The sequence below is a fragment of the Mytilus galloprovincialis genome, chromosome 8 (assembly GCF_965363235.1).
Source record: "Mytilus galloprovincialis chromosome 8, xbMytGall1.hap1.1, whole genome shotgun sequence".
NCBI classification, from domain to species: domain Eukaryota; kingdom Metazoa; phylum Mollusca; class Bivalvia; order Mytilida; family Mytilidae; genus Mytilus; species Mytilus galloprovincialis.
The window spans coordinates 43,215,238-43,223,670 of record NC_134845.1 but is presented as its reverse complement, the minus strand read 5'-3'; positions in this window follow the sequence as shown (position 1 = coordinate 43,223,670).

Sequence of the window (8,433 nt, the reverse complement as noted above, 5' to 3'; positions counted from 1 at the left end):
TTACTAACAAAACCTATTATATCTCCAGCCTTAACTTCAAAAGGTATATTAAAGTTATGATAACCGTGTGTGACACCACTACTTAAACTTATTCCGTAACCATATGTCTTATAATTATTAACAGTTATCATAACGTCTATATCATCTGTGTTTGTTCTTAAACTTACAAAACTAATACCCAATATTTGTCCTGGAAAGTTCATTACATAATAACCACCACCACCATCACCAAAATTAAACTTTTGATTTGTATGTAATGAACCATCAATTCCAGCATTTATACTTATTATTTTTTTGTCTGGTTTATTTACAATATTACTAACTATATTTTCAACATTTAAAACTCTGATTGTTAGGGCAGCGACACTCCGGTGTAAATCTCTATCCTTAGTATCCATTGTTCGAAGCTCACTCTTCATATTTAATATTTCTTTTTCTACGTTTTTCTTGATACCAAGTATGCTCATTTTATTAAATAAATTATATAACTTCTAAAACACAATTAATTGGTAAATGATTAATTATCTTGTTATTATTTTCATCTCTTATTTCTAATTTCAATTCTGTTATAACATCATTTACCAAACACTTATATTCCGGATGCTCAAATCTCGCTGTTATAACTTCACCAAACTCTTTATTCTCGACTGGGATAACAGCCAATAATGTACTCGGCTTACCGTCAAGATAATTATGAGAAGTGCTAACTTGTTCCAAATGGATATATAATGATTTATGGATAGCAAAATCCACAAATTTGTTTCCATAATGTAATTCATTAGGTTCGAATTTACGTTTATTATTAAATCCTAACATATTTCCCAAATCCTTACTTATCCTTAACTCAGTAGGAGTGTTTAATGAAGCGATACCATTTGCTTCATTTACGGATAATACAATATTTTCTTTTTGAAATTCATCCACTATTTGTTGAAAACTATAATAACCATTCATAATCCTTTGCTGTGTCTCTCCGGTTTTCTTTATAAACCCATGATAAACATTATACCAACCTATACTGTATCTTATAAATTTCAAACCAATACGTTTATTTCCATTTCTGTTATTTATGTATTGTTCTAAGTTTATTGTCTTATCAATATTTGAAATAGTATGAAACATTTTTAATATAAAAAAATGATAACAAAAGAATTTAAATATAATCCTAATGCATCATATAATCCAGGTATTAAATATTCTGAAAAAGATCATCAATTTAAAACAAATCTTGTAAATCAAACAATATTTGTAAATCAAAAAGAGAACTTTAAAACAGCTTTTTCTGATTTATTTCAAAACTATCAAAACCCATCATTACACACCAATGAACCATGGAATACATGGATTCATTCTTCATTTGATTGGTGGCAATGTCAGTTAAACTTTACAGTCTGGTGTGCAAGTACAGGATGTGGTGTTTCCTACAATGACCATATACAAAACACCTCAAATCTTACCAAATCGGTTTATATGTTTCATTTATATTATTGCATTGCCAGAATTTTAAAAGAACTTAATCACCTTTACCGACAGATTCTTCTTTCTGTTATTACAAGAACCCATATAACAAAGCTGCATATCAAAAATTATGTGATGAATTTAATATTTCTCCAAATACAGATTGGAGACAAAAACTAGAATCATCATCTCAAGGATTAGGAAATTTTTCACAATATTATAAACCAAGTGGTGAATACAGATATCATCATTCAAGGGATGGTCCCTTCTTTAATATTCATGATACAATTTATCATACGAAAGATATAAGTATGGCTTGGACAACATTTATATTAGATAAATCAGAGGGTTTTACAAAAGCAGGTATTGAACGTATTAATGAAAGTATTAAAATTTACGTATTGGCTTTGTTGGGTGCACAATCTCAAACAAAAACAGAAATTTTAAAAGTAGGAACAGGATTTGATGCACAAAAACAATTCTTAGCAAATGTACAAGATGTTATTAATAGTCCTATTGATTTGCCCACTCAGATATCAAATTATCAAAATGTTTTAAAATACGCAAGAAGTAAAGTTGATTATGCTTATGGACTTGGTTTATATATGTCTCCCAGTGATATGGTATTACAAATTGGCACCATTGTTGGTTATAATAATAAAATTGTAATTGCAACAGAAAATCAAACACTCGGTTTAAATGATGATTTAAATAATAAAAATTTTGATTTTACAGGTCTTGATCCTGTTGATTTTAAACCAAAAAAATCAGAACCAAAAAAATCAAAACCAAAAAAATCAGAACAAGTTCAAATAGAACCAATACAAAAAAATGAATATGACGAACACGAAGATAATAAAAAAGCAATAATATTTGGAAGTATTGTATTAGGTATTACAGCACTTATTATTTATAAAATTTATTAATTTATTTTTTTAGATATTCCCTAGCAGCAGCATACAATAAACCAACAACCAAAACAAGCAAAGCCCATAAGTTGTTTGCAAACCAATTTACTACGTCTTTTGTTGCAGACAATAACCAAGATACAATAGAACCTATAATACCTGGTAATGCAGCTGCTAATTTTCCTGCAAGAAAAGATAATAGTTTTCCAAGATTTTTTAATTGTTTTTTATCCAGTCTTGTACACCACCTTTTGATGGAGGAGGAGAAGGAGAAGGAGAAGGAGAAGTAGTTCCACCAGTAAATGCCTCAACAATAACATCAATAATCATTCCAAAAGCAGTTAAAACACTAACTATTGTTATTCCTTGTTCTCTGAATAATGTTCTTATTCTTTTACCTAATGTTTTGTCTTCGTATAACACTTTATTTATTGTTTCTTTAATTCTGTTTACTTGACTACGTAGTTTTTCTTTATTAATATTAATTACTTCTAGTCTTGCACTTCTCTCAGATTCCAACTCTCTTATTCGACTACTTATTCTATTTATTTGAAATTTTAAATTGTCTTCTTTAGCTTGTTTTAATTTGGCATTTTCTTTTGCTAAGTCTTTATTTGTTTCATTCAGTTTTGCTAATTCATTTGCAATCTCTTCTTTTACTGATGTCATTGCACTGATTATACCATCCATCTCTCTTTTTGTCATATCTGTTTGTGTTTCTTCATTTATGAAAGATGTTCCTTGTTCATTAAATGAAGTTTCTATTTCTTTCACATATGTTTCTGCATTACTTGCTGTTTCTAATAATTCTTGTCCTTCTTGTTGTGTAGATATTTCTTTATTTTCGAGTTCATTTAACATTCTCTGAAACTTTGCTCTACCTTCTTTTATTTTATCAGATATTTCAAAATCATCTACACCTAAAACATCCCTAACAAAATTAACACCGTAATATTTTTTAAGAGTGCTAAATTTATAAAATTTTCTTTTTTCTTTTTGGTAATATGTTAATGCAATATCATTTACATATAACATTAGTCTTCCATAATTATCTTCCCTGACAAAAAAACCCTCTTCATTACGTATAGTTTGACCATTTTCATTATAAAATCTTTTAATCATTTTTTTTGTAGTTTCTTTTTCAAGAGATTTAGCATCATTTTCTGATAAATCTCTTGATACTTCAATTTCTTTATTTATATACTTTTGAAACTCTTCATCATATTGAAAAGACGTTTCTCCTTCTTCTTTATCATAATCATCATTTTTAAATTCAGGATTATCAAACTCATAACCTCCTTCAGCCATTTTTTTAAAGAGAATTTAATTCATATTTTGGAGGAGGGTCATTAACTATTGTAATTTTGTTGAAGAAAATTATATATTTTCTATTTTTTTTTTTAATTCACTTTTTACTCTAGCTTCTGTGTCTTCAATCAATTTCTTTCTTTCACTGTCATTCAATACTGTTTGTGTTTGTTTTGTTCGTATATTTTCTTTCATTTTGTTGTATTTTTCTAATTCATCCAAAACTGATTTAAATTCATTCTCACTTATCTGTCCGTCAGTTAAAGATTTTGATATTAAATCTTTTATACTGTTTAACTTGCATTCTGCCATTGTTTTAATTTCATAATGTTTTTTTTTATTTTGTTGTCAACTTTCTTCTAATTAATTTAACTAGACCTCCTAAACTTCCACATACAACAGATGTAATTTGTATGGGAAGTAAGATAGGAAAAGCTATTGCTATACCAGCTAAAACAACAGATGTCAAAATTAAACTTGTATCAACACCATCAGTAACATTAACTCCGCGTTTATATTTCTTGTATAGTGATTTACGATTATCTCTCTCATTTATTAATGTTTTTTCTATTTCTGTTATTTTTTGTAGTCTATAATTTTGTCCATCTTCTATAGGTAATTCTGGATATAAATCAGGAGCTGTAGGTTGTTTCATTTTTAAAAGTAAAAATTGATTTTTTTTTCTCTTAAATCCCACAGAATTCTTTCTCTGTCAGTTCTCCCGGCTTTTTTTTAAATTTTTTTTTTGGAATTTTTTTTTTTTGTTGTTGTTTTTTTATAAAAAAGTAAAAAAAAATTTTTTTGGGAGTAAGAAAATTTTGGTGTTTTTTTGGGTGCTTTTTGCTTTTTTTATGAAAATTTAGGGCTTTTTTACTTGAAATGAGGGTATTTTTTAGGGGTCAAAAATTTTCTTTTTTTGGGGGGGTGCGCTGGACTCGCTCAAGTACTATACTACTGATTATAACTTATAAACATTAATGTTTTTACAAGTGTAGATTATATTTGCTTTTTTTTTATTTAAATCTTTTCAAATTGATAAAATTAAGAAAGGAAATGGGGAATGTGTCAAAGCGACAACAACCCGACCATAGAGCAGACAACAGCCGACGGCCACCAATAGGTCTTCAATGTAGCGATAAACTCCCGCAGCCGTAGGCGTCCTTCAGCTGGCCCCTTAAAAATATTTATACTAGTACAGTGATAATGGACGTCATACTAAACTCCGAATTATACACAAGAAAAATTAAAAATCATAAAAGACTTACAAAGGCCAGAGGCTCCTGACTTGGAACAGGCGCAAAATTGCGGCGGGATTAAACATGTTTATGAGATCTCATCTGAATAATAGATTCGGTGATCACTTACATTTAATATATCCAAGTGAACTTGAAATTAAAGATACTACCGACACAGATAAATCTGCCTCATATTTAGACCTTTTTCTCGAAATGACTACTGATTGTAGGTTGAAAACCAAAATTTATGACAAACGCGATGATTTTAATTTTCCTATAGTCAACTTTCCATTTCTGTGTAGCAACATCCCAGCGGCACCAGCATATGGAGTATATGTGTCTCAATTGATACGTTACTCTAGAGCTAGCTCAAAGTACGTTGATTTTTTTTAACGAGGAATACTACTTTCTCAAAAGTTGCTAAGACAGGGCTATGAATCAATCAAATTAAGGTCATCACTCAAGAAATTTTACGGTCGCCATCATGAGCTGATTGGCTATTATGACAAAAGTGTGTCAGAAATCATATCTGATATTCTTCCTCAGTCATAATTACCTTCCATCATTACCGAACTGAACAAAGAAATAACACGACGGGTGCCGTATACGGTGCAGGAAATGCTTACCCTTCCGGAGCACCTGATTTCACTCCCGGTTTTTAGTGGAGTTCGTGTTGTTTCTTAATTCTTATTTATAACTGTTGATGTAAATGTCCTTTGGTTTTGTGAGTCTTTGTTTACTCCTTAGTTTTGATTGTTATTGTCTCAACCCTCCCCCTATACCTCTAGCCAATGTTGAAAAGTAAACGCATAACAATACGCACATTAAAATTCAGTTTAAGAGAAGTCCGAGTCCGATGTCAGAAGATGTAACAAAAGGAAATAAATAAAATGGCAATAATACATAAATAACAACAGACTACTAGCAGTTAACTGACATGCCAGCTCCAGACCTCAATTAAACTGATTGATATATTATGTCTTCATCATATAAATATCAGGCACAATCCCTCCAGTTAGGGGTTTAGTATTGTAACGTGTTCGCAAACCGGTGAGAACCTTTGAAGCTAACCGACAAAACTAACCACCAGACCAGACAGACACCAACAACGAACCAAAAGAATTTCACAGGAAATATAAACGCTCAAGATAAATTAATTACTATAGTACTGCTACCACAACGGCATATCACCAAAATATAGTTTCTAGGTCGGCGCCCAGTCTTTTATATGTGTGTGTGTAAGTCGGATAGATTTTATATGTAAGTATCAGCTCAGACTTTAGTTTGATGTTCTGAACGGAAACACAAAATAGTTTCAAGTGTATAATAACTTTTATTCACCAGACAATAATATTAAAAACAACTGGAACATGGATTAACAGCAATAAATCTCTTAAAACAACAATCAACAATTAACAATAGTCCGTATAGATTAAACGAACATAAGATAATACTATAAAACAGCTACACCAAAAATCAACATTCAGGAAACACAGATTATATCAGCAACTCTCCGTATAAAAACATGTAAAATACTACACAAATAAATAAGCCCCTATTTTCGTAACTCTCTTTTTATACTATAAAAAGATATATAAACAGCCACCCTACTATTCGAAACAAACGGCCACTTTTGCCGAGTTGACGCACCTTTCCTATTTAAAGTTGAAATTCATTATTAAACTTTATTCTCAAAACTTAGAATCTTTAGAAAACAAGAACGCTATTAAAATTCTGCCTCCGTTTAAAACTGGAAACTGGAACGATTATATATGAACTGCATAAATAGTTATATTGCATATATAGTGCAATATACAGGAACTAAACTGCTGCTTTAGAAAAACTGTACCTTGAAAGTTATGAGACAAGTTTATTTTACTGCTATCCGGAACTAGGGACAAGCTGGAACTGACGTAAAATACTATCAATCTTACGCTAGTGTTGTTATTTCGCGTGAGAAAAATTCCAAATATGGGTAAAATCCATGACCAAATAAGGAATCTTCCTTATTAGGTAAATAACTTTGCACTTAACGTCTTAGAAAACGACGTCATAACAGCCCGATTACAATGAAAAGGTGCGCAACGTCGGTGCAAAAATAGTTCGTAAGAAGCTATTACAATATTTAGAATAAAACTCTATTCTACATAAACCTTACATAAAATACTCTAACATGTATCTCTATTTTGAAAAACATACAAAAATATAACTAAAACATGTCCAAGACAGTATACAATTTATACGATTTCTCAGGATTGTCACTATATTTATCACAATACGTGACTTCCGGTTAAAGCAAAAGTGAAAGTAACGTGCATATTATTACAAGCTGCCGGTCATAGAACCATGCTTTCTGTTACTCTGGAACTTACAATATAAAAACATTTATACAATACATAGGTAATCATGACATAAAATACACACACTCCTTGCTATATATAATAATACAAAGTACAGTCGTGGTAGAGACAGAGACAAACCATGTCAACCTAATTAAATTAAAACATGTAATCTCAATAATTCATAAAGTTTTCACAAGGTTAGCTAAATAGTAGTTCAACAAAATATAGACAATATCAATAAAAATTTAGGCAGTGCTATCTGTCAAAAACGTCACAGTATCATACTTTCATCAAATGAAACATAACCCGTGTCATGCCAACAACTGTTTTTTTTAAAATAAATGTGTTTAGTGCCGAGGCAAAGACTATATAAGTGAATCAATATTAAAGCCAACGTATGCAATCTTTAATGACCTGATAATAGTATCGTAACTATATCCCTTCTTAATAAGTCTGTTTAAAGGTTTTGTAAGCTTTTGAGGTGAATACTGACATTTTTGTGCTTTGTAAAGAATATAACCATAAAAGATTGGTTGTGAAACACCTGAACGTATAAGATGTCTGCATGTTGAGTTATATTTACGAATTATTTCCTTATACCGATGATAAAATTTAGTAAATGTTTTGACTAGTTTGTGATATCGAAAACCCTGGTGTTTTATTTTTTCAGTAATACATAAATTTCTCTCGCTAAAATCTAATACGTTGTTACATACACGAGCGAATCGTACAAGTTGAGATATATTAACAACATAAGATGGTGACAAGGGAACGTCACCATCTAAAAATGGATAATTAACGATAGGAAATGAAAAATCATCTCTTTTATCATAAATTTTTGGCATTTTAAGGGAAGGTAACTCTGAAATAGTGCATTTTCTGAAGGATTCTACTTGGAATTTTGCTATTTTGTATTTTAGCTGGAAAAAACGTACGGTGACCCTATCTTTTCTTTTGATATTCTCAAAGCACTTTCTAAAAGCTATCTTCTCGCAATTTATTTTACAATTTTATCATTTAGTTTAGCTTTTAATCACATAATGATGTTTTTCCAGTATAATCCATACACAATATTTCAGTTTGTCGAAACCTGTAGCTTGAGAAAATGCGCGGTGACCTAACATTTTTATTATATTTTTGATCATATATCAATATATACTACGTTTTGGCAAATTATGAACA